General features: G+C 33.7%; 1 pseudogene; it reads right to left on the bottom strand.

Moving 5' to 3' along the window:
• Positions 1–9,103, bottom strand: part of LOC148091821 (ferritin heavy chain pseudogene) — an 86,922-nt pseudogene extending 77,819 nt beyond the window's left edge.
• Between the last annotated feature and the right edge of the window lie 860 nt (positions 9,104–9,963).

Raw genomic sequence — 9,963 nt, forward strand, 5'->3', positions numbered from 1 at the left:
TTGCTTTTTATGAATATTGCCCTATATTTTCTTTCCATTAAACATTGTTTGAATTCTCCTGCACTAGTGAGAACAAGTGATTCCTTGAAAGCAGGGGAAGGTTTGAGTGACTTACAGGGTTTCTAGCTTCAACTGTGCCATTTTGTTGGAGCAGCAAAGTGTACTCTTAGGACAGGTGCCACTTTTTTAGAGTGTGGCAGTGCCCCCTTAATCTTGTTTCAGTTTTGTCAGACCCTTTATCTCCCTTGTTTATTTTTATTGTTTCCTTTACCATCTAGCCTTCATGGGTAGTGTTTTCTAACCTTAGTGGTAGTGTTTTCCAAAAGCTACCTTTGGACACAGACCATAGTATGGGGAAGGCCTGGGGTGGGGGCTCAGGGGAGGAAGGGGAAGGGGGAGGGGAATGGGGATATCTGTAATGCTATCATCAATAAATTAAAATCCAAAACATTTTTAAAAAGCTACCTTTTTTGCACTTTCAAGCCTCTTCCTTTTAGATTCCCTCGAAACCAATGCTCTGTTTCTTCAGGTATGTCCCCATTTCAGAGAGGACAGTTTCTGGAGATGATTTTATTTGTTTTCCACCATTGCTGGCCTTGACTGCCCTCTCCTCTTTTCCACATAGTCTTTTCATGACTATCCACCTATAAGATAAGCTTCAGTGTTGTGAATGATGATAGTTTCTTTCACCTTTAAATGTACATCAAAATGTATTATATTCTCTGTTTTCCTAGATAGTCTGTAGTTTTTTATTATTGATTATTTTGTTTGCTCATTGAAGTTTCTTTGGTTTTTCAGAAGCTGGGTTGTAATTAAGTAAGGAGGAAATATATAAAATGGAGTAAATTCTGACTATGGAATACCATGCAGAAGTTTACAAAAAATGGGGTGATTGTTTGGATGTCCATATGGGGAAAAATGAGCCATACTCAAATACTCAGATATCTATCCCAGATGGGGCAGAGGCTTCATGGTAAAAGTTTAAACAGTGACGTTTCTAGAAGATAACATCAGAAAATATCTTTGTGACCTTGAAATAGGCAAAGATATCTTTAACAAACAGTATCATTATTATTAAAATAGTAAAAAGAAATTTTCTAATCATTAAAGCACAATAAATGATTATAAAGCAAATTGAAAAATGGAAGAATATATTTGCATATATACCTAAAAAGGACTCATATAGAATGTTTGTTGATCTCCCAGGAATCATTAAGAAAATATCAGACAACTATTTAACAAAAGTACAAAAGATTGGGAAAAAGAACTTTACAAAAGAGGATTTCTAAGTAGGTAATATAAAAAAGAAAAGTAACCAATATCATAAAATTTCAGGGAAAGTAAAATCAAAACCATGTAAAATATTACTACATTCTCACTAGAATGACCATATTTTGAAAAAAAACAAAAAAAATGAAAAACACTGAGTTTAATGAGCCACTGGAACTTGCTTCCACTACTGACAGAGTATAAATTAGTACAAATGCCTTGGAAAACATTTTATCAGTCTCTCCAAAAGCTAAAAATATGCCTACCCAATGACCTACTAATTCTACTGCTAAGTAAACATCAAATGAAATGAGTACTCCTTTCCACTGAAAACACATATAGTCAGCCCCTTCTATCTGCAGGTTTTGCATCCACACATTCAACTAACTGCAGACCAAAATATTTGAAAAAGAAGTCCCAGAAAGTTCAAAAAAGCAAAACTGGAATTTGCCATGCACTGAGCACTACGCTGAATCCACTTGAATGAAGTGATGTGTAGGTATACCCTGCTGTGGTCTATATGCAAACAAAAGTTAAATGCAAATACTATACCATTTTATATGCTGGACCTGAGCATCCCCTGGATCCAATCTCCTGTGGATACAGCAGGACAACTGTACAGGAATATTCAGAGTAGCCTTTCGTATAATAGCTAAAAAGTGTAAGCAACATAAATACCCATCAACAATAAAATGTATAATATGTGGTTACATGTTCATATGGAGAAATATTATAGTAAAATGAAAAAACTGCTACTCACAATAATACTGATAAATCTCACAAAATAATGCTGAACAAAAAAAATAATATGGATAAATCTCAAAATAATGCTGAAAAAAACATTCAGACACAAATTGTACATAAGTTACGAATCCATTTTCAAAGCAGGCAAAATAAACGGTAACGATCAAAGTCAGAACAGGAGTTACTTGTGAAGTACATTAATAGAGGGGTATGATAGGGTTATCTGAGGTGTTGGTAATATTTTAATATTGATCCACTTGTTGGGTTGGTTTCACATGCATTTTCGTTTGTAAAGTTACATTATCATACTTGTAAGATTGTTAAATCTTACAATATAAACTTTATAATTAGGAAAAGAGAACAAAGATACATATCTGTGTGTGTATATATGATATATACACACACATATATCTACATAGCAATATTTACAAGATATTATAAAGTAAAAAAGTAAATTGCAAAACAATATCTGTAGTATAAACTCATTCATATAACCAACTCATCTCAACAAAATATTAAACAATATAACATATTTATATTTGTATAATTTTCATTTGTGTGATTAAAAACAAATATAATTCACTCATAGAGTAATGTCAGGAATTCTGATTCATATTTAGGTGAGAGAATTCTTATTGAGCCAGTTTTTCCTTATAGCTAGTTTTAGTCTAACAAAATTAAACGAAGATATTTTCTCAGTGTCAAATTTACTCCAACTGAAATGATCTGGCCCAAGAATGTTGCCTCTTCAAATTAAACTTATTGTTTCATAAAGCATTAAATTATATATATATATTTCCCCAGAGTGAAAACTTTGCTTTTTCCTACCTTTAACTGTCATGACTATTATATTTTATATCTATTTCTAAACAGTGCTAACATTACAATCAATTCAAGGATCAAAGATCAATCTTTTCTAGAGTAATAAAGTCTGAGTTTCAGTGAAGAGTAAAAATTATTAGTCTTATATCCTTGTTACAATAAATCATCAAGTATTTATTCATCAGTAATCTTGTGCTTAATCCTTTCTTAGGCAGCCTGAAAAGTAATGAGACAATATCAGACATGGTTCCTGTTATAAGGAGATAATTCAATTGAAAAGATAAAGTTTTGGTAAAGACCTTTAGTAATTTAAACCATCTACAGAGGGGTTATCTGTCAAAATGATAGATTAAATTTTAATCCAGACTAGAAAATTAGTGACAAATATGTACTTATCACTTAAGATACTTACTGGAATTTTAGGCTGATAAATCTGTATTGGGATGAACTAAAACACAAGTGACATAAAATTGATTATGTTACACTAATCAATGACCCTAAAGGAGTTACTGTGAATAATTAAGAGTAATGAATATAACAACTCGATTCTGTTCAAAATTCAGAGATATTTTTAATCTCTGCCCATCAAAAATTCACAATACTTATTTTTGAAAAATCCCTAAATCTTTATTCATAGTAATAGGCTTTGCACTAAGTGCAAAATACAAGTTATAGTATTGATAATGAAGAGGAACAAGATGATAGTAAAAATAATAATTTCCACACACTAAGGGATGTCACCCGACCAAGTTCAGACAAGTAGAGAGACGGCTAAAATTTGAATATCATTTTATCTGAAGCCTAATTCATGCATTTCTCTCACACCAGAATTTCTTTTATCCAGTTCTACAAAAGTATAAAGATTGTTTCTTCATTTAATATAAACTTATGTAAATATATTACCTATTATGTCACTCAAAGTCCCATGTAATTGACAACATTGAACATTTTACACCAAATAAAAGTGTATCTGCACTGTCAAAAGTATGTGTGTTCCATAAGATCTGAGTTATGCTATCTACTAAATTTCCCTGTTGCCTATCCTATCTGGACATACTTAGCCAAATTTGAAGCTAGTAATAGAACATGTTAATATTATAAATGCTATTGGATTTCCTTTTTCCTCCTTTGTGCTTATGTCAATTTATTTAAAGTTGACTGAAATCCCTGTTCAGAGGATTTGAATTGAAGTAAAATTAAAATTAGATGTGACATGCATTGAATAACTTCTATTAGTAAATATAGATGAAGCTTCAACAAATATGAACCAGATACGAGTCTATTTTTCATTAGCCTGTGTGAATAGAATGTATTTGTGATTCCTGCTGGAAGTGATAAAGGGAAAAAAGAAATTATTTGGTTCCTAATTCAAAGAATAATAGAGCTGCAAGGGATCTCCAAAGATGAAGCGTATCCTTCCATATCTAGGTAGCCTTCATTTTGCTTATCCCACACGGGCGGGCATCAAACTTCCTCTCAAATATCTCCATGGAAAAATAGACCCTGCCGTCATCTGCTTTCAACTCTTACGTGTTTCCTCGGTGGTTTTCCCACTGAGACACTTTCCATGAAGCTCTGATTTCTTCATCCTCGCCAGTTTTCTCTCCTAGACTTCTGTCTAAGCAGACTGTGTTTTCCAAAAACCAGTCCTGATTCAGCCTGTTATTTCTGCTTTATGCTTCTGAGCACCAAGGGCTATGATTTTAGCACATGGTACATTAGAGTTCTAAACACCATTGAGAAGAAAACAAGGCCCCAAAGGGTGAAGGCATTCATGAAAACAATGAGCATTTTAGTAAGAAGCCCGGAGCATTTAAATCCAGTGTCCCAGAATGATATATAACTTTGCCAATTGCAGCAAGCATTTCAAGGATCAATCCTCTCTTAAAAGTTGTAAATACAGGTATCATTTCCATTCATGCTAAATTCTTTACAAATCAAAATGTGGAAATGTTTTCTACTAATTAAAATGGTAAAAGAAGGCAAAAGACTGGAATCCTTGCCATGCTCAGCCCTAAAACAGAAGATCCTCTGTTTGGGCAACAGTGCTGTGGATATAGCCAAGAGACTGTTTTGGCACAAGAAAGAATATATCAGCATTACCAGTGCCAGTTACATTGCATTGCCTTTAGTTTCCTGGCTGAGTATATCTGTGTGTTTGGGGGAGGGGAAAAGGCAAGAGGGAGGCAGAATCTGGCAGTCATTTCTCTTCATCTCTGCAATGTCCTTTTTAGAATCTAAATAAGAATATGCTCCCATTTCACCATCATTTTGCAGTTCTAACTATTGGAATATCAAAATTGTGACAGTTACCACAATATTATTGAAGAAAGCTATCATTCTGCTTATCTAAAGTCAAGGAAAGAAAAAAAATTGATTTAATGAAACTTTGATCACTCTAATGTTTAATTTTTAGCTGAAGTTCTACCCTTCTATTGCTGTGTAGTAAAAAAGGAACACAGAACATAGCGGCTTATAATAATAATTATCTCACATGATTCTGTGAGTTGACTCAGCTCAACTGGGCAGTTCTTACTTAGGCTCTGTCATGCAGTTGAAGAAGGAGGTAGGCTGGTCCTGCAGTCATTTGAAGGCAATTTAAGACTGAGCTAGAGGTGCAAAAGATCTCTGTTATATGATTGGCAGTTGACACTGGCTTTGGCTAGGTTCTTATCTGGGGCTGATTACTGGAGCATCAGTATGTGGTCTTTCCATGTGGCCAAGGCGTCTTCCAGCAGAGCAGCTGTGTTCTGACAGGGAGTTTCCTAAACATGAGCCTTCCAAGAGAGAGGAAGCTGCCAGTCTCTGAGGGCCTGGACCTGAGAACTGGCACTGCACCATTTCTGCTGAGTGGGATTGCTCAGAACAGCCACAGAGACCGCTCAGCATCAAGACAAGAGAGCAGGGCATAGTCCTCCCTCCTGCATGAGTGCAACAATCAAAAATCTGTGGCCATCTTTAATCTGCCACACTTTCATTATTAACATATTTGATGAGTCTCATTTAATTAAACTGCCAAAATGGTTTGTGAATATCACTAAGATGTTAAATTTAAAAAAGAACTCTAGTTTACAATTTGCAGAGTGGTAATCAATTAAGCACAGTATAGTAGAATCTCACCAGTAGAAAAAGAATGTTTAAAAATTAGTACAATACCTCAAAATATTACCTAGCCATGGTCTCCCTCTAATAAAATATTGTGTCTTCATAAAAATTATGACCTAGATTCAACCCTCTCAATAGCATAGAGTCTGAGTGTTTCATTTTGCAAGGCGGTGGACATTGCGGCTGACTCTGTCTCATAGTTAATCTAAATGATTCATGGCAATTTACCCCTGTCACAGATCAAGTCAATCTGGGTCAATGCGATTCAAGAAAGTTTGTCCATAAATAGCATTGTGTGTGTTAGTATTACCCTCATATCCCCCTACTCTTAAAATGGCTTACAACCCACAGGAACTTACTTCCCAGTGTGTCTCCTATGAAACTCAGATGATTTTTAATCTGTTTCTTAGCTTTTGCATTCCAAATAAAATTTCCTTGACTCATTTCCCCAATTTCCATGGGCTAAGGTAGTCTAAAACAATTCAAATGATCAGTTTAAACTCTCAAAGACTAACATTCTCATGGTCAATTTATTCTATAAACATTGTGTCTGTTTCACCCTGTTTTACTTAACACCATATGGATTAAAGTAGCTCATATGTCTCTCAGGAAAACAAAGAAAGTCACATGTGTACATCTAATATGTTCAAGAATTAAAATATGCTAATTAATTCAATTCATATTGAAGGTCTTATTATATTGGAGCTTTAGAGTAAAGTAATGGAATATCCACAACCACAGTGATGGTCAGACACATATAAACCCCTTTTTGTGTTATCTAGTTATGGATACACACTTTGGAAGATGAGCATTCATAGGATTTTACACCCTGAATATAATCTGAATTTACTTAAAACTCTCTATTTGCAGGAAACAACACTGGACATGTTTATCTTACTTTTGCAACCATTAAAAAGTGTATGTTGATCATACAGTCTTCCCTTACAGATTTAAATTTATTTAAATCTATTGAAAACTTGGTCGTTAATTCCTGAAATGTGAACGAGAACAATAACAATGAAACAAAAAAAGCAAACAAACAAAAATACCCCAAACAAACAGCAATAGAATCCTTAAAAAAAAAATAGCAACAACACCTCTGAGTTAAGCATGGGGGGGGGGGGGGTAACTGTACCTAAAGCAGTTAAGCATTTCACAGAGTATTTAACAAGGTTATTGGAAATCTAATCAATCACTTGAAAGTTAAAGATCAAATAAAACTTACACCTCAAGTGCTGTACTATATTCTGTTTACTGTCATATCTGTTTAATATTGCTTTCAGGATGAGCTATTGCCGCATTCTGCCTATTTTTTTCTCTCCAACAGGGTTGTACCATTCATCTGCCTAATAATGACAAATAGATTTCATCTCTCATGTGACAACTCTAATCAATTGATAATGACTGCTTAGGGCATTGTTTTGTGAATAGTTCTAAGGCTATGTCTGGACTCAACAGGACAAAAAGTTCTTTACAGCATCCAAGGGCATGGTACAGAACACTGAGTTACTAAGTGAAAGGTATCAGTCATTCTTGCATTCCCTGCTAAAAATAATTAACAGGGGTTTATCTCTAGTGTTACAAAACTCATTTGTGGGTCTAGTAACTGCTGTTATCTGTATGTAGTAACTCCTATTATCTGGCATGAAGTGAGCAGTCAACAAATGAACAAATAAATGAATTAATAAAAATACTGGATTTTGTGTTTTAGAATATATGTATGGAATAAGCATATATTAGGATGCAAATAGGATGGACAGATAAGGAAAGAGGGTCCTAGTAGGCTACATCAGCAAATGGCTTTCATATACTTCAGTAAACATAAAGACTCTGGCAAAAGACATAATAGCATATTCTCAATTGCTTGTTAAATTTGCCACCCCTTTACCAAAATATCTGTTTTCTTATGTATCAAATAGTCTTAATTAGACATTTTCTCCTTAGAAAATCATGAAATTAAAATTTTAGAACTTGATGAGATCTGAAATTTAAACTTAAACTAGACTGAATTAACAATGTCTGAGTGCATGTCTATCCCAGTAGACTCAAACCTTCACCCTCTGCTAGGCTGAGACCCCAGGGCAGAACATGTGTTATATACAACTTCCCTTCACACTCACAGCAATAAGCATTTCTTCATAAATATGCAATATGGGGATCATTACCTGATATCACTATATAATTATAAAATCCTATATTTATGAATAATTCTAGTTGAATCTTCTTGGTAATCTTTTCACAAATTACATGAAAACCATTTCTCTAAAGTGTATAAAACAACATTAATACAATGCATTTTTAACTATTTTTTCAATTACAATTGACATACATCATATTAGTTTCAGGTGTACAACATAATGATTAGACATTTATATAACTTATAAAGTGATTATTTCAGGATTTTATTACCCATCTGACACCATACATTCAATGTTGTTGACTATATTCAATATTTACAATGTTATAATATATTTTACCATATCCCTATACTGTACTTTACATCCCTGTGACTGTTTTATATCTGACAATTTGTACATTTGATCAACCATGACTTTGTGTTTTGTTTGTTGGTTTATTTTGTTTTTAGATTTTATATATAAGTGAAATCATTTGGTATTTGTCTTTCTTTAACTTATTTCACTTTGTGTAACTGTAATTTTTAAATTAACAGTCGACTATTTAGATATTGTTATACCTATATCAGGCATCATATTGTTAAAAACAATAATAATATAAATAATAGCAATAATAGCTTATCTAATTTTTTAACATAACATAACTTAGATAACTGTAGTTAGATACATGTGGGTATATATGCTGGTCTCATCCCTTACTTGTGATGTTTGATGTGTAATTTAAGTTTTCTGTGCTTAGGCTTCCTTATTGGTAATGACATAATAACCATGTCAAGAGAGTGTATTATAAATGAATGGTTTTTGTTTTGTTTTTTTCTTTAATCATATCAGTAAAATGACACAAGTTGTTATAACATTACATTGTTACTACTTCAAGGGTGAGATCAAAAATTGGTTTTCTTGAGATAGAATATCATAAAATAAAAGCAATGTGTGATTACCAATCCTGAAACACTCTGCAGTGCATTTGGAGGTCTAGGAGACATCTTCGCAAGAATGGGATAGTCCTCACTGATATCTTTCTCCATGGCAATGGGAAAACTCAATATCTGGCTCAGAGTTGACATACTCTTTACTCAGGAATGCATTTCTCTCTGTATCTTACCTAACTCTTTTGGTATTCCTATCCATCCACTTCTTTTGGAAAGTCTTAAAGCCTTCCCTTGTTATATCTCTCTTATACATCTAAAAATTCCTTCTCAGGATCACACCTTACCTTTTAAATGTAGGTGTTCAGCAAAGTTCAAAGTTTCAGCATAGTTCAACTTTACCCTGGTCCTTTTATAGAGCTCCACCTGTGTGAAACCAAGGAACTACTCAATATCTCATTATATCAGGCACCTCAAACTCTATTAAACTGATGCTAATTGGACTTTAAACACCCGTCCAACGATCTCCTTCCTGTTAAAACCACCAGTCACACTGTTGTGCAAAACATAAACCGGAGGTCCTGAATTTCTCTCTCTTCTCATGATTTGACTTATCAACTGTGCCCTGTGCTTTCTACTCCTTTATTGTTAGATTTCTTCAACCACATCACATTTGTTTAAGGGGTCTCTCTAAAATACAGCACTAATCATGCCTCTGTCTTCCTTAGAGTCTTGCCAAAACATCCTGTTCCCCATACCATATTTCGCCAATTTCATTATTATCATTACCATCACCATCATGTAATAGTAAAAGTAGTAGTAGTAATAGTAGTAGTAGTAATAGTAATAATAATAGGAACCATACACTGGACACTTAATATTCCCATTTTAAAGATACAAAAATCTAAAGCATCAAATGGTCCAGTAATTTACCCCAAAATATTATAGCTTCAGTTTGGGTCAGGAATCAAAACCAAGCAGTCAAATTTCAGAACTCCAGTGTTCTATTCTTCAATAAA

This window comes from Miniopterus natalensis, chromosome 12, assembly GCF_054644295.1.
Source record: "Miniopterus natalensis isolate mMinNat1 chromosome 12, mMinNat1.hap1, whole genome shotgun sequence".
NCBI classification, from domain to species: domain Eukaryota; kingdom Metazoa; phylum Chordata; class Mammalia; order Chiroptera; family Miniopteridae; genus Miniopterus; species Miniopterus natalensis.